The sequence below is a fragment of the Gossypium arboreum genome, chromosome 6, assembly GCF_025698485.1.
Source record: "Gossypium arboreum isolate Shixiya-1 chromosome 6, ASM2569848v2, whole genome shotgun sequence".
NCBI lineage: Eukaryota > Viridiplantae > Streptophyta > Magnoliopsida > Malvales > Malvaceae > Gossypium > Gossypium arboreum.
Window position 1 is genome coordinate 121,578,669 of NC_069075.1, and position 18,276 is coordinate 121,596,944.

Consider the following 18,276-nt stretch of genomic DNA (forward strand, 5'->3'; position numbering starts at 1 on the left):
ATTAATTCTGATTGGACTTATTCTTATGTATGTGAGACCTTAATATCCAGTAAGACTTTTCCTGTAGAGTTTGCTGAGTTTGTGATTAGAATATTGAACCCTTTGGGCTGGTGTATTTTGGTTGATAAAATGTATAAAAAAAATTGTCCGTTGATTGTTCAAGATTCATGTCTTCTGGTTGATTTGATGATGTTATCATTCGACGAGTTCAGAGTATGAATTGGTTGACTTTGTATAATGTTGTTGTAAATTGCAAATGAAAGACTATTGATTTGAGATGCTAAAATGATTAGATTAATCGGATTGAGTTTAATGATCTGAATAGTTTACCGGCAGCAATATCTTTGATGTTAGCTTAGAAATATGTGAGAAAAAGTTGTGAAGCTACTTTGTGTTTGTGTTTGATAGTAAGGTGACCGAAAGAAAGATTGAATCAGTACCAGTTGTGTGCCAGTATCCGGATGTGTTTCCTAAAGAATTGCCAGGTTTATCACCTATCTAATAAGTAAAGTTTGGTATTGAGATAGTGTCGAGGACAACTCTGATATTGATAGCTCCGTACAGAATGGCACCTACTAAATTAAAAGAACTGGAAACTTAGTTGCAAGAGTTGACAAATAAAGGTTTCACACGATCGAGTTTCTCTCCCTGGGGTGCACCAGTTTTATTGTGAAAAAGAAAGATAGAATTATGAGAATGTGTATCGATTATAGACAGCTCAACAGGGTGATTATAAAGAATAAATATCTATTGCCACGAATCAACGACCTGTTCAATCAACTAAAAGAGGCTACAGTGTTTTCAAAGATAGATTTGAGATCAGGTTACTATTCATTACGAGTTAAAGACTTCAATGTACTAAAGACTACTTTTCGAATGAGACAGTATCTGGATCGATTTGTGGTTGTGTTCATTGATGACATTTTGATCTATTTCCGTGATGAAACTGAGCATACCAAACATATGAGACTTGTCCTACAGACTTTGCGAGGTAAACAGTTGTATGCAAAGTTTAGCAAATGTGAGTTCTGGTTACGTGAAGTCAGTTTTCTGGGACATGTTGTATCAGTATCGGGTATTCGGGTTGATCCGAGTAAAATTTCAACTATACTTGATTGGAAAATTTCGAGAAATGTTTCTAAAGTCCGAAGTTTTCTAGGACTTGCTGGTTACTATAGACGATTTGTAAAAGGTTTCTCTATGATTGCAACACTGATGACGAAACTACTATAAAAAGATATTATGGTTGAGTGATTAGAAAAGTGTCAGAAAAATTTTGATCAATTGAAATAACAGTTAAATTGTATTGGTGGCTGAATGCAATGGTTATAGTCAGGCAGTTACTATGATTCCTTATGCACATTCTATGTGTACATTTATTCTCAGAAGTATATGTGACTGTTTAGTTTCAGAAAGAATTCTTATCGTATGAGAACATTAGCTAAACATACTAATAGATGAAGGTATGGTTGGTCTATTTGGATTATGTTCGATATTGCTATGTCCATCTTTGGTATTTATTTTCTTGAGTGAGTATGAACATCGACATTAAAGTTTGTATGAGACTAATACTTTGTTTCCTACTGGTTATTGTTCTGATAAATATACGTGATTTCCTACTGTTACTGTGGATTTCAATATTTATGAGTGACATTGTTCTTTTTGGATCTTATATAGATATCATCAAAATTAATATAATTCTATATAGGTTGTAACTTTTTGATATTCTATGTAGCTTCAGACCTTGAAATTTCGCTATTCTGGTTTTCTTATGATTTCATGTGATTATCTGCAAGAAATCTCTATTTGACAGAGCTGACTATGTCTATTATGATTATAATTTTTGGTTCGAAACGTGAAAGTACAATGTTACCATCATTAGAGTTATAGAAGTTGTGTTTCTGCATTGATTATTGTTTAAACCATATTTGACTTTCTTCTGGGTTCAGATGCTTTATTATTAGCAGGGATATTATCTATTGTTACGGGTAAGACGTTGGCCTTATTATAACATTATGATTTATATTTGATGATTGTGGCATCTGTATAGTGATATATCTGGGTTATTGTGGATAGATTGACTAAATTGGCCCATTTTGCTCCGGTTCGTACAAATTACTCACTTAATTAGCTAGTTGAATTGTATGTTTCTCAGATTATGAGATTACAGAGCATATCAGGCCGGTTGCTTATAGACTGCTGTTGCAACCTAAATTAGAAAAGATCCACAATGTATTTCATGTTTCGATGCTTCATAGATATCGATCTGATCCTTCACATATGATTAGTTCGTAAGAGATCGAAATTTAGTCCGATATGACATATGAAGAACTGATCCGCATTCTGGCTAGCGAAGTTAAAGAATTACAAAATAAGAAAATTTCGTTAGTTAAGGTACTGTGGAATAAACACGGAGTTGAGGAAGCAACATGAGAATCAGAGGATACAATAAAAGAGCGTTATCCGAACCTATTCACCAGTAAGATTTTTGGGGACAAAAATCCCTAAAGGGGGGAGAGTTGTAACAACCCGATTTAGACCTTAATCGAAATGGTAGTTTCGAGACCACGAATCCGAGTTAAAAAAATATTTTCAAATTATTTTCTTTGTTTATTATGTGTGAATTTATATGTGTGAAATTTTCGTGATTTAATTTTGTAGTTTGAGTGTCCGATTAAATAAAAGGACTTAATCGCGTAAAATGAAAATTTGGTGGTTAAATGTGAATGTGCTTAATTGTTGTTTTCCTTGTAATGGGAGGCACTTATAATGCAATTAAGCCATTGATAATTAGAGTAGACGGTATTGGCCATGACTATAATGGTTTTATTATTATAAAATAAAGGTGAAAAGGTAAAATAAATAATATGTTTATATATGTTAAAATATAACATAATTAAAACAATGTTGCTCATACAATTTTGTAATCGAATAATAAAAAGAAAAAGAAAGAAACAAATTCTAGGTATTTCGGCTATTTTCAAGCTCAATCAAGGTATGTAACTAGCTCGGTTTTTGATAATTTTCACGTTTTTGAGATCGTTGCTAAGTTATCTACAAAACCCATGCTTGAATTTTTGGTATTGATGAATATTTTGAGTTATGCCATTGTTGAAAGCTTGTGATTTTTGTTGTTTGAGGATGAAATATGAAAGATATGTTTTGGATTAACATGTTTTGTATTGGAGTTTTCGATGATTTTGAGTAATTAGGACTAAATTGAAAAAAAATAATTTGAGGGACTATAATGTGAAATAAATGAAATATATGGAATTTTATGAACACTAGGAACATTCGGCCTAACATGGGTATGTTGAGATTTTGCATATTTTGTGTTTTTTGCAATTTGGACTAAATTGTACAAGGTGTAAAATGTCAGGGGTAAAATGGTAATTTACCCATTTATGTGTTTTTGGATGAATTTGATTGAATAAGTTTAATTTATATTAATTTAGATCAAGAAAAGAGAAAATTAGATTTGGATCGGGGGAAAACTAAAGTTGTCGACTAGCCGTCCCATTCTATTTTACATCGTCCGAGGTAAGTTTATAAGCAAATAGACGTACTTAATTTTTAATTAAATGTGAATTATATATGCTGAATTGAAATATGTAAATGTATGTATGTAATAGCCGAATGTGAATAAGCTTGGCAGAAATATTTATGAATTCGTTTCGACCGAGTTATGACATCCGAAAGCCTATATGGACCTTAGGAATTGTTAGGATATATATGTCATGACATATGATTCCGTTATGTGATGTACGAGTAAGACCATGTTTTAGACGCTGGCATCGATATGTGACTCCGATATATGCGTGCGAGTAAGACCCTGTCTAGGAAAGTGGCATCGATATGTGATTACATGTAAGACCACATTTGGGATGTCGGCATTGTACGATATATGTGTGATCATCTGAGTGTCCTATCCAATTCTGAATGGTTAATTGGGCAACAATAAGTTGTGAACAAATATATAAAACAAGCTAAAATGACCAGGTATGAATTAGCTTATTACCTACTTGAAATAAGGTAAGTAAGTTATATGATATTTGTTACAAATCATGTATGAGGTAAATGAAGAATGTATGTGATTATGAGAAGTGTAATCGACCTTGTGAACAAATAATATGAATATAGTTGAAATGATTCGTGAATATGTGTATATATGATCTTATATATTCGGCCATATAATTAGTGTATGTATATGAAGTTATATTTTGATTCATGAGCTTGTGTATATGAGTGTATGTATAATTGGTTATATAATGACATTTTGGCTTTGAAGGTTGAATGATAATTTATTAATTTAAATATATGAACATTCGGCCAAGGTAACATTTATGTATGAAAATATATCATTTATGAAATTTTTAAGTTTGAGATTAAATGTGAGAATGATATTGTAATTTGGTTTAGTTTAACTGAGTTGATTATATCATTGGATTGTTTATTTGCTTATGACTTACTAAGCTATGATACCTTACTGTATGTGTTTATGTCTGCCTCTGTTTTATAGATTTTGAAGTTAAGTTACGAGCTCAAGGATTGTCAACAAAGTCTATCACACTATCGACCTTCGGTATTTTTATAGTGAATTTTTAGATCTATGGCTTGTATAGGCTGGAATATACTTATAATTTAAGCCACATGAAGATGGCTTGATTCCTATGCTTGAATTTGGTTTTGTTTGATTATGGTTTAAGTTCATTTTTGGTTAAAATGCTATGTGCCTTGGATGACTAGTATTTATGATATGTGTTTGTGCATTGAAGTTGGTTAGCGAATTTGGATGTGATATGAATGAATTGGTCACGATATATACATAGGTATGTTTGATTGAGTTGGATGTGGTTCATAATAAAATAAGGTATATATGTGAATTTGGTATTATGCCTAGTTAAGGTGTTATAAATGATTTGGTGATAAAAGATATTCGTAATAACCGAACATGGTTGGAGCTATTTTAATATGTTTTCTATATGATTTTGTAAAATTTATGTCTTCGTTATATATATATATATCTATATTCGGTTAATGATTTATCTTTCAAACGTATATTTTATATCATGAATTGGTACTAAAAAGTATTCGCTATATTTTAATGTGATTGGGATTTATTTTGGTATATGTATTGTATGATATGTTTCAGATTTGATATTGGTTTACTAAATTTAGCTTATTATTGAAGTGAAATGATTATGATATGTTTATATATTTGTATGAGTATATATATTTGTATGTGCATAAGTCATGATTATTAATGTAATGAATTTGCCAAGTAGAGTCAAGTTGAATATGTTATTTAAACTTATTAATATGCTATATCGTGGTTCGGCAAATGTGATTCAAATAGGTCATTATATGTTTACTTGTATGCTTGTGTTATAAGTGAGGTATTGTATATTTGTGGTTAAGTAATATATGTTATAAAGGTTTGGTAATATTGATAAATGAAATGGACATTGTGACACATGTTATTTATATAAAGTATAATGATGATTGAATTTATTAATTAAAGTTGGTGCATAAAAGTTACAAGTTGATAGATTATTTCTTATAATTGTCATTTGAATGCTATAGATACTTAAGTTGTAATTATGATTTGAATATGAAATATATATATATATATATATATATATATATATATTAGGTTATAAATTAAGTATTTAAATTCTATGATTATTTGATTGTATTGAGTTAACAGTAATTCGAATAATTAGATAAATGGTATGATTGAAACATGTTAGTTTGGTTTAAAGATTTTTATTAGATGATTTACCTTGTAATGAAAGTCTATTCTGAATTGTCTTATGATCAGTAATGCCTCGTAACCCCATTCCGGCGGTGGATACGGGTTAGGGGTGTTACAGGGTAAAAGTGCTTTTGAGATGCCAAAAATTTCAGCCAAAAGTTACTTGTTTAGCAACAGTTTTCTTCCAAAAATGTTTCTCCACAGCAATTCTAAACAAGGCTTACATCCATGTCGATTTATGTGGTCTGATTTCTTACATCTCAAAATGAGGTAATAAATATTTTCTAACTTTTATTGATAACCATTCTAGAAACGTTTGAGTTTATGTTCTGAAACAGAAAAATGAAGTTTTCATAATCTTTAAGCAATGGAAAATGCTATTAGAAAAACAAACCAAGAAGCTCGTAAAGCAGTTGAGAACAAACAACTGACTTGATTTTTGTCCATCCAAGTTTAATGACTACTGCAAATAGGAAGGGATAGAAAGACATTGCACCGTTGTAGGTACCCTGCAACAGAATAGAGTTGTAGAAATAATGAACAGAACCTTGTTGGAAAAGGCACGATGCATGCTTTCAAATGTAGGTCTAGGGAAGGAGTTTTGGGCTGAAGCTGTAAATTTAGCAAGCTATTTGGTAAACTGATCTCCATATCAAGCATTGAACATTAGAGTTCCAGAGGAGATATGGTTAGGTAATCCTCTCAATTATTCTAATCTTAGAATTTTCAATTGTCCTACTTATGATAAAGTTAGTTAGGGAAAGCTCGATCCAAAGGTCATAAAGTAAATTTATTTGGGTTACTCTACCGGTACGAAAGGTTTTAAACTGTGGTATTTGGAAACAAATAAAACTATTGTTAGGAGAGATGTTAAGTTCGATGAATCGACTATGATTCATTTGGAAAAGGGTTCACTTATTTTTAAATATACAACAAATCAGATGGTCTCAAGCAATGTAGAGTCAAAAGTTGAAACAGGGGGTAACATCTGGAACAACGAAAATGTGAAAGTGTACATAATCGCAATAAGTAATAAAGTGACAAGTAAATGTCGAGTTATCGTACCCACAAAGATTGTGAAAGACAATTATTTATGAAATGTAAGGTTAAACACTTTAGTGATGAAAACAATTGTTGATTTGAAAAGGTGTTATGAAAACTAAAAATTAACTAATTTAACTAAGAAAATAAAAAGTAAAAATGTTCCAATGTGCGATTTCTAAAAGACGAGTTTTAATCAATAGAACATAAATGTGTTGAATCAATTTCATTATTTAACTTAGAATTACTAAAACTATGTTCATGTTGTTACAAATAATTTCACGGCAACTTGGTATTTTGTCAACTAATGTACATACATGCTTACTAAATTAACTAATCTCTTGAACATATTCATATGTCAATTCAAACAATTAATCAATTTTCCTATATTGAAACAATTTAATCACAACAATCTTATAAGTTATGCAAGGCTAAAAAATCATTTTACCGTCGCTAATTTAACCCTCAGCTACCTTAGAAGATTAAACATGCACCAATTATATATTGTGTCAATTAATTATATTCAATCCGATTAATAATTAATTCATTCGTTACCTTACAATTATAATGCAAGTATAGCATAAGCATGGTTTTATTTAATTGAACAATTTACCAAGGCCTATAACAACAAAAACATGATTTTAATAATTTAAGCGAACAGAATGCAATCAGTCTAATAGGAATTAAATTTAATCCATTTTAATTAAATCAAGAACAACGACACAAAAATTATTCATATTCATGATCACAATATAAATGAGAAAAAAATAAAGAGAAGGGAACAAAGAAACAAATCCCAGTGTTTCTCCGAAGCCAAACTAGTGTGCTTCTCTTCTTCTCTGCTCATCTTGTTGGTCCAAGGCCTTTGTGAACACTTGAATGCTACTACTCTGAGGGGCGTGTAAGCTCTTTTCAAGAGGGGAAATCAAAAAGGGAATAAGGAAAAAGGAAATGGGAAAAGAAGAAAGTGAATGGAAGAGAGTAAGATGTGTAAATTAAGGATGTGAGGGATGTGAAATGAGGAAGGGAATACGGGTATTTATAGGTGGAGATAGCTACTAAAAATAGCAAAGAAATATTAGTCGCTCCCTCTTCATTGGCCGGCCATGCTTGGTACAAGTTTGATTGATTCTAACTTGCTACTTTTAATTTGGGGCTAAAAATAGAAGGTATGAAAAGAGGAGGGGTTTGAACAAAATTAAGGAAAAATCAAAGGGTTTCTTTGAAATTAACAAAATCAGCCACATAAATTGATTGGGTTAGATATATGAACAGTTTGGGTTTCCAAATCCTTGATGGATCAGTCCTCTTCTCTAAACACAACTAGGCCCTTTTTTCTTCTTCAGATTTTATATTAATTTTTAACCCAATTAATGTTGGATCAAAATTAAACATAAAGTATATTTAATAAATAATTTTGGACCTTATATGGCTGGAAAATTAATTAGTCATACTCTTGATTCATTTGATGCAAGAATTGCCCCAATAGTTCAAGCCTCTCAAGGGGACTGCCGAGCCAATTTTCATTCTTTGTGCAAAATTGTCGAAAATAAATCAAATTTTTCTAAATTTATTAATAAAATAATTAATTTTTAATTTTTTTAATAATTTGAGTTCAAATTAATTATTGTATAATTAAAGTATGAATTTTGACAAAAATTACTACAAAACTGCATGAATTAGAGCTTAAAAGGTGCTGAAAAATCTATATATTTTTGTGCTTCCAACATCACAACAACACGAAAAGTCACATCGCAATGTCACGACGAACAGGGTTGTCGTCTCGACGAGGAAACAAGAGACAATGCGACGACACGTCAAAATCCTGGTTCTTGTGAAGCTGAAGCTATTTTAGATCAGTTTGGGACCTCATCCAACTTTTAAGTACCCTCACCATCTCAATAACTAATTATAATTTGGCTCATGATATGAAAAAGTAAAAAATCCGACCACCACAAAAATACCGTGAAGGAAACCTAGTTGCATATGCTCTAACTGTTGTAGAGAGCATTAATTCAACTAACCCTTCATGTTATTTTGAGGTAGTTCAGGCCTCTGATTCCAGCAAATAGCTCATTGCTATGGATGAAGAGATAGAATAACTTCAAAGGAACAAGACATGGGAACTAGTGAAACCACCTATCGATAAGAAAATAGTTGGTTGCAAATGGGTATTTAAGAAGTAAAGTTCGAGTCCAAATGACATTAGGTACAAGGCAAGATTCGTTGCAAAGGGCTACAGCTAAGTGGAGGGAGTTGATTTTCATGATGTTTTCTCTCCTGTTGTGATACATAGGTCTATTCGGATACTTTTGGCTCTTCTTGCATCAAACAATCTTGAGTTAGAGCACCTTAAAGAGGACATATAAATGCAGCAACTAGAATGCTTTAGACCTGAAGATAAGAAGATTATGTTTCCCTTATTAGAAAACCATTGTACGGTCTGAAGCAGTCTCCTCAGTAGTGGTACAAAAAGTTCATCTCTTTCATGTTAAGTATTGGTTTTTCATAAAGTAAGTATGACAATTGTGTATATTTATAGTGTCTTGATAATGGTTCATTCATATATTTGTTGTTTTATATTGATGATATGTTGATTGCGGCTAAGATCCATCCAAAATTGAAAAACTTAAAACCATGCTTAACCCTAAGTTTGAGATTTAGGTGAGGCAAAAAAAATAGGGATGGAAATTTCAAGGGATAGACATTCCAAAATTTTCTTTATCACAACTAAGGTAAATTAAGAAGATCCTTGAGCAATTTAAGATGAAAGACTCGAAATAGGTAAGTACCCCCTTAGTTGTACACTTTAAATTGTCAATTTCATATTCTCCCCAAAACGAAGAAGAAGAGAGGTACATGTCAAAAGTACCTTATTCAAGTGCAATTCGAAGTTTGATGCATGCAATGGTATGCACTCATCCTAATATTTCACATGTTGTTAGGGTTGTTAGTAGATACATTTAAGTGGATATTCAGATATTTATGAGGTACTTCTAACATGTGCTTAAATTTTGGAAGAAGCCCAAAAGGCTTAGTCGGATATGTTGATTAAGATTATGCAAGAGACTTAAATCCAAAGAGGTCTCTCACAGGTTATCTATTCACTTTTGGAGATTGTGTCATCAGTTGGAAAGCTACACTTTAAGATATAGTAGCCTTATCTACTAGTGGAGTAGAATACATGGCAATTACTGAAACTGTATAAGAAGCGATTTCGTTTAAAGTCCTGTTTAGTGAACTAGTAAGTGAAAATGGGGCAACTGTCATATATTGTGATAGTTAAAATGCCATACATCTCACCAAAGATCAAATGCATCATGAAAGGAGAAAGCACATAGACATTCCTTATCACTTTGTTTGAGAGGTGATCATTCAAAGGAATGTTTAGATTCATAAAATTGGCACAGAACACAATTTGGTCAATATATTGACAAAGAGTCTTTCAGTTTCAAAGTTCGAGCATTGCTTGGACTTGGTGTGAATCTTTCAATTTCAAAGTTTGAGCATTGCTTGGACTTGGTAAGTATCTGACAAAGATCAAATTAGGCCCATAACAAGGCTTGACAAAGGAGTTAAGTGAAATATGAGTCAAGGTGGAGATTTGTGGAAGTATGCCTTGCGTTTCGATCAAACAGTGTGTGACATTGCAATGAGGAGAAGCTTTTTGTCTTAACAAGCAGTTGACGCCACGACGAGAAGAAAACCCTCATCCTAACATCGTGATCCTTCTTTATCCCAAAGACCAAACACCATGTCACAATGTGGCAATGTGCACCTCAAGTTTCTCGACTTTCTTCTCTTAGTTAAACTCTTTTTTTTAGTTTCCCACTTGAACTCTAATTAACCTGGGGATATTCTAGTCATATATGTTGCGAATTTCAACCTATAAATAGACCTTAGTTACTCTAGGTTTAAAACAACAGAAATATTTAGATTGAGAGAATTATTGATAAGCTACAAAAGTAACATATTTTTAATCCCATTCTTGATGCGTTTTTGGATGATTTATTATTATGTAAATTAGTGAATTTGATGCTCCTAATCCTTTAAATTCATATTTCTATACTTAGATGAGCATAGAGGAGTGAAAAGAGCGAAAAACAAACCAAAATCAGACAAATAGAGTTGTTTCAGGATCCACATGGCCTGGGCATTTCCACACGGGTTGGCCACACGCCCATGTGCGCTATACGGCCTAGCCACATGCACATGTGCCAATCCGTGTCGTTATTGCACCTTGCTTCCCAAATACGTGAAAAAACCCAATTTTTAGGCTTTCTGAGTATTCTAAAGTCTATAAATGCCAATTAGAAGAAGATATAAGGGGGCACTCATAGAAGATCGAAGAAAGCACTAGAAGAACGCCATTGGAATCAACTCGAAAGCGGATCTCTCTCAACATCAAAGATCTCCATTTAATTTCTTTCAAATTTTTATTGAGTTTCTTTATGTCTTGTGGTTATTCTAACTTTGAGATGTTTTCATTCAAGATTATGAATTAAATTCCCTAGATACCTAGGGAAGATGAAACCTATGATGAATCTTATTATTTGATTTCTGATTTACGCGATAAATACTTAATTCTTGTTCTCAATTATGTATGCTTATTTCTTGTTTTAATATTTCTAAGATATTAATTCAAGTTTAATGTGCTTATTTCAGTAGAGCAAAATTCCCTATTTAAGAGTAGATCTAGCATAATTAAGTGGAGTTGTATGCAATCTTAGAAATAAGACGACATAAATCTATCAGATTAGAGTCAAATCTAATAGGGGAATCCATAGATCGAGTTAATGCGACAATAGAGTTTTAATTAGAAAGAGATTTCAATTAATCAACCTAGAGTCAGTTGTTCATACTCTCGAAAGAGATATTAACATAATTTAAGGATTTCTACAGATCAAGACACAAGTGAATAAATCGTTTAATTTAGATTCATAATAATAGGTGAAGTCTAGGTGGATTCTTTCTTGGGTATTGTCTATCTCATTGATTATCTTCGATTATTTTCATATTTCATTCTCTATTGCATTCTTAGTTAGATTAGTTTAGTAATTTTAGATTAAAAACAATTACTCCAATTTGTCGGCTAAATAATAGAAAAATGGTATTACTTGTACTTTTAGTCCTCATGGATACGATATTTCCTACTCACCATAACTATACTATTGTTCGATAGGTGCGCTTGCCTTAGTCATATTTATAGTTAGTTTAGTGATCATCAATTATGTTCTTTGTTTTGAAGGGTTTTTCTTCCGGACGGATTTTCTTTTGATTCTCTTCATCTTTTGTACTATTCTTTTATTATAGTGAAATCCCCTTTTAGCCGTGATCTTTCATTATTTTTTGAGGAGTTTTTTATTTATCCGTAAAACTTTCAATTTTTTTTTATTATAGTTGCCTAACAAATTTAGATTAGAGATTTTTTTTTTTCTAAATTGTGGGGCACTCATTAAGCAATTTGCTTTATTTTTTAATTTTGTTACTCTCTTTATGTAGAACTGTTAATCTTTAAAATTTTCAATTTCTTTATATATAAATATATATTATTTATATATTTAAATTATATTGAGATAATCTTAAAAGTCACTTTTAGACTTTCAATAAAATGTGCTACTTCATTTTCTTTAAATATTTTAATTAATATCTTGCACTTTTTAATACTAGATCAATTCTCTTTAACAATATTTTAACCTTAATAAATTTTGATAAATTAAATAGAATAATAGTAACACAATGTTTATGACTTTTTATGTTAAACTAGATTTATGGTTTATAATACAATGGGTTTAGAACTTTGGATTTTAAGGATTATGCTTTTAAGAAAAGGGTTAGATTAAGGTTGTGGATAAGATTTAAGGATGAATAAGATTTAGAATTTAATATTTAGAGTTTAAGATTTAGTGTTTAGGGATCTAGGATTTTAAGGGTTTTAGAATCTTATTAAAAAATAAATTAATTTTATTAATTCTCAATCTTAAAAATCACACAAAAAATATAAAGTTAAAATTTAGCCGTAACCTCTCTTGAGATTTATGGACTATTAGGCGAGACAAATCATTTTGGGTATTTGATTTTGTTTGTAACACCCCTAACCCGTATCTGTTGCCTGACTAGGGTTATGAGGCATTAATGGACATATCAGAACATTTAATAATCAATTCACAAATATCATCCACACATCATAGCATCATATTCAAACATTGTTTCAAAGTCCCTTTCTTAGGTCATCGAGACCTTAAACATGCTTTAGGAAGGGGTCGGGACTAAACCAAGCACATACAAAATTTCTCAGAAACTTCACAAATTTTCAAAGTTACAGAGGTCACATGCCCGTGTGATCAGGCTGTGTACCTTCAATGGCATTAGACACGCCCGTGCGTCTAAGCCGTGGCTAAACAGGGCATACATACTGACTTGTACCAAACAGCCGGAGACATGCCCGTGTGCCTTGGCCGTGGTTGAAACTGACTTGGGTCACACGGCTAACCACACGCCCATGTGTCTAGCCCGTGTACCCTTCGAAATGGCCACACACACCCATGTGCCAAGGTTGTGTGCTTCACATGGCCACCAGACACGCCCGGTGTCTAGGTCATGCTCGAGACTTACTTTAAATTATAGGACTACCCTAAAGGACACACGGCCGTGTAACATAATTGTGTGTCGCACACGGCTAAGACACATGCCCATGTCTCTGCCCGTGTGGAAAAAAAATAGACTATTTGCATAGCCAATTTGCCACCCTTAATGGTCATCTCTACAAGTCCAAAATCAAAGCACAATTCATGACCAAATAGCAACCAAAACCATACCCAAACATGCATAATTCAATCCACAATGTCACCAATCAATTTCATTCTTATTACCCAAACCAAAACATACCAAAATCAGATACCAAACTCATTCATTCATACATTTCATTATCTCAATTTTTCACATTCATTCTCATATCAAAATCATACCATTTCCATAACTAATTCACATAACTAACTTACCAAATTGACTATTTCTCACTAGGCCATTTATGCACATCAACACATACCATTTCTTAACACAACTTATATACCAAAAAACCACACCAAATAGCAACTTTAATCTAGCCTTATCACATGGCATGACATCCACTTCAAAAATCATATTCAAATACTTCTAGCCCATGCATGCCATACTGCAATATTCACATTTTCAAAAGGTACCAAAATAGAGTTCGATAGTGTGGTGATGATCCTCAATGATCCTCGAGCTTCCGGTAGCTTCGATAATCTATAAAACAATTGAAAAACATGTGAAGTAAGTTTTCAAAAGCTTAGTAAGCCATATACAAATAAACTTATCACATAACAGAATTCTAAACCAATTCATTCATGTAGCTCATGGAAAAATACAATCACATATCCATATGTTTCATATAGCTCATTTGATCATAATTCACTTACATATAACACATCTCGTTCTCATAATAATAATTCATACATATATCATATGTCCACAAATGTACATATACTTACCTTTCATTCTAAAAAATGATCTACATTTCAAACGTACCTGAATTGGATACACATTCACATAGTCATTCATTTCTCAGAATGCCTATTGAACCGTACGGAGTCAAATAGGATATGCAGATACTCAAAAAGCTGGTACAATGCCAACGTCCTAGACATGGTCTTACATGTAATCAAATATTGATGCCACTGTCCCAGACAGGGTCTCTCACGAAATCATATACGATGCCGATGTCCCAAACATGGTCTTACATGTAAATCTCAAATCGATGATAACGTCCCAGACGTGATCTTACACAAAATCACACATCGGAATCCTATATCATGACATATGTATCGTAACTATTCCTATGGTTCGTACAGGACTTTTCGGACGTCGTCATATTATCAGAACTTTCTCAGATTCCTCATTTTCAACTCAAATAGCCATTCATCAATATTCATTAACATACAAGTAATAATGATTCAATTCAAACACATTTATTTGTATATCGACTTACCTCGTACGGGAATGAACGGAAATGAACGGCTATTCAACTACTTTCGACTTTCCTCGATCTAATTTTGTTTTCTTTGGTTCTTGATCTATACACATTCAAATTTAACCCTTTTGTTCAACAAATCATTCAATTCAATCCATATGCACATATTTAGGGCATTTTACAACTTAGCCCTCACATTTTCACTTTTTAACACTTTAGTCCCTAATTCATAAAATCACAAAATACACATATTTTCATATTACACATGCTAGGCTAAATTTTCATGTAGTTCATATAAGCCCATATATTTCATTTATTTCACATTTTAGGCCCTCAATTTCTCATTTTCACAATTTAGTCCAAAATACTCAAATTTATCAAAAATTCAAATACAAAACATATTAACCCAACATATATCTTTCATTTTCCATCAACTAACATCATAAAGCTTACAATTTCATCAATGGCATAACTCAAATTCATCATCAAATTCAGAAATTCAAGCATGGGCTAGCTAGTACTCAAAGCAACGATCACAAAAACGTAGAAATCATAAAAAACTGAGCTCAATACATACCTTAATCAAAGACAATGAGAGTTGAACCCTAAAATGCTTCGATAGCTTTTATTTCTTTTGATTTCAGTGTGAAGAAGATGATAATGGATTAATTTTGGCTTTATTTTTATTTAATATAAACATTAATAATCTATTTACCATATTAACCTTATTTATAACCATTTAATCATCCATTTAATGGTCATTTTTGTCAAATTCCACTATCAATGGTCTAATTACAACATAAGGACCTCCCATTTAATAAGCCATAACCATTTTCACTTTTAACATATAGAATGCAACTTTTGCATTTTCTACAATTTAGTCCTTTTTGCAAAATCGAGCACACAAACGATAAAATTTTCACACGAACTTTTCGTATATATCACATATCATGCATTAAACACAAAAAATAATATTAAAAAAAATTTATGACCTCGAATTTATGGTTTCGAAACGACTATTCTGACTAGAGTCTAAACCGGGTTGTTACAACTCTCCCTCCTTAGGGATTTTTGTCTCGAAAATCTTACCGTTGAACAGATTCAGATATTGCTATCTCATAGCATCTTTGTCTTGGAGATAGGGGCAAACCCGAAACAAAATCCATCGTTATTCTATCCCATTTCCACTCCGGAATCATAATCAGTTATAACAAACCGAATGGAACCTGATGTTCAGCTTTAACTTGCTAACAAATCAAACATTTCGAAACAAAGTTGGAGATATCTCTTTTCATTCCAGACCACCAGTAATGTTGTTTCAAATCATTATACATTTTCATACTTCCTGGATGAACAAATAAAAGACTGTTGTGAGCTTCATTCAAAATCATCTAAATCAACTCTAGATTTCTCAAAACACAAATACGATCTCGGTATCTCAGATAATCATCATTATCAATTTGATATTCAGAATCAAAATCCAAATCACACTGAGCTCGTTTTGCTATAATCTCATTATCAACCTTCTGAGCTTCGTAAATCTACTTAATAAATGATGGTCTCGCTTTCAATTTGGCTAACATCGAACTAACATTAGACAAAACTAAATGAATATTCATCACACGTAATGCAAACAATGATTTCTGACTCAAAGCATCAGCAACAACATTTGCTTTTCTCAAATGATAATCAATAACAAGCTCGTAGTCTTTTAGCAATTCTAGCTGTAATATCCTAAATTAGGGCTTAATCGGAATAGTGGTTTTGTGACCACAAATCCGAGATAGAAATAATTATTTTATAATTATTTTGATGAAATGATATGATTGCATGATTGTGTGAAAATTTCGTGATGAAATTCTATGCCTAAAGTGTTTAAATTGAAAGTAGGGACTAAATCGAATAAGTTGCAAAATTTGCATTCTAGAAGTTTTTAGCATGAAATTGCATTGAAATATTAACTAGGAGGTCTTAAATAGCAATTTGACCAATTTCTAAGTCTATGGACAAAAATTGGACATGGATGGAATTTTTGGAAAGTTTAGTAGTAAGGGCATTTTGGTCATCTAGTTATTAAAATGAATTAAAAACAAAATTAAAAGCCAATTTTTGTCCATCTTCTTCATTAGGCCAAAATTTCAAGGGTTCTCCATATTTAGGGTTTGTTTCAAACTTCCAAGCTCTATAGTAAGTGATTCCAAGCCTCGTTTTTAATGTTCTTTACGTTTTTGGAATCCCGGTAGCTCGATTAAGCTTATGTTAGCAATAATTCAACCTAGGGTTTATATTTGGAAAATTACCCATAGGTGAAATTTGTGTATTTTGATGTTTTATGATAGAATATGGGGTTTTAAATTATGTTAGACAACTTGTGCTACTCGGTTTTGAGTGAAAACGAGTAAAAGGGCTTAATCGGTAAAAATACCTAATAGTCACAAGTATATGTTAGAGTAAGAATTTGATGTTGCCATAGAAGGGAAAAATGATCAGCATGTTAAAACATAAGAATAAGGAATAAAGTTCAATTCCCGAGCCTAGGGGCAAAAGTGTAATTAGGCAAAAGTTTAAGGGCAAAAGTGCAATTTTTCCAAAGTTCGTATTAAATGCTGTTTTGATGAATGTATGTATTGAATAAGATTAATTTGGCATTATAGATCAAGAGAAATGAGATTCAAGTCGCGATCGAGGAAAAGAAAAGATTGTGGACTAAATTGCAAAATCTTTATATTTTGGTACTAAGGTAAGTTCATGTGTAAATAATGTAGCATAAATGTTATTTTTAAGTTATTAATGTTAATTATATGATATGCTGATTTTTAATCGTGAAATATTATGCTTTGTGGTTAATATTGAGTAATATGCAAATTATGTTTACTATTTGATAAATATGAATTGCTACCGAGTATCGGTTCCAATATTCCATGGAAGACGGCAAATGTGAGATCGAGGGAAAAAGCCCGTTTGAACCTTAGGAATAGATTAGGATACAAGTGACATGTCACTAGGATGGTTGAGCATCCGAACTCGTTGAGTTGAGTCCGAGTTCACTTATGGATGCGAATGTCCGAACTCGTTGAGTTGAGTCCGAGTTCGTGAAATGTAACTAGGCATCCGAACTCGTTGAGTTGAGTCCGAGTTCACTTATGGATGAGAACGCCCGAGCTCGTTGAGTTGAGTCCGAGTTCACTTAGGGCGGGTTACATGCTTTCTTGATTACATATGAGGCACTTATGTGCAAATTATCCGTATCCGAGTTGTATTCGATGTGTTCAATCGGTGAAATTTCTAGTGAAATGGAAGAACACTTAAGATGCAAGCGACGTTTTGATAAGTGTTGTGAAATGGACACTTTAGACAGTATGTTCTTAACCCTCGGGTTGAAAATAGATACAACAACGATAAGGTGGTAAGATGATGAATGATGTTTAGAAATGTGATATATGTTTTGGTGATACCATGCTAAAGTTGTTTGGTATATTTGTATTGT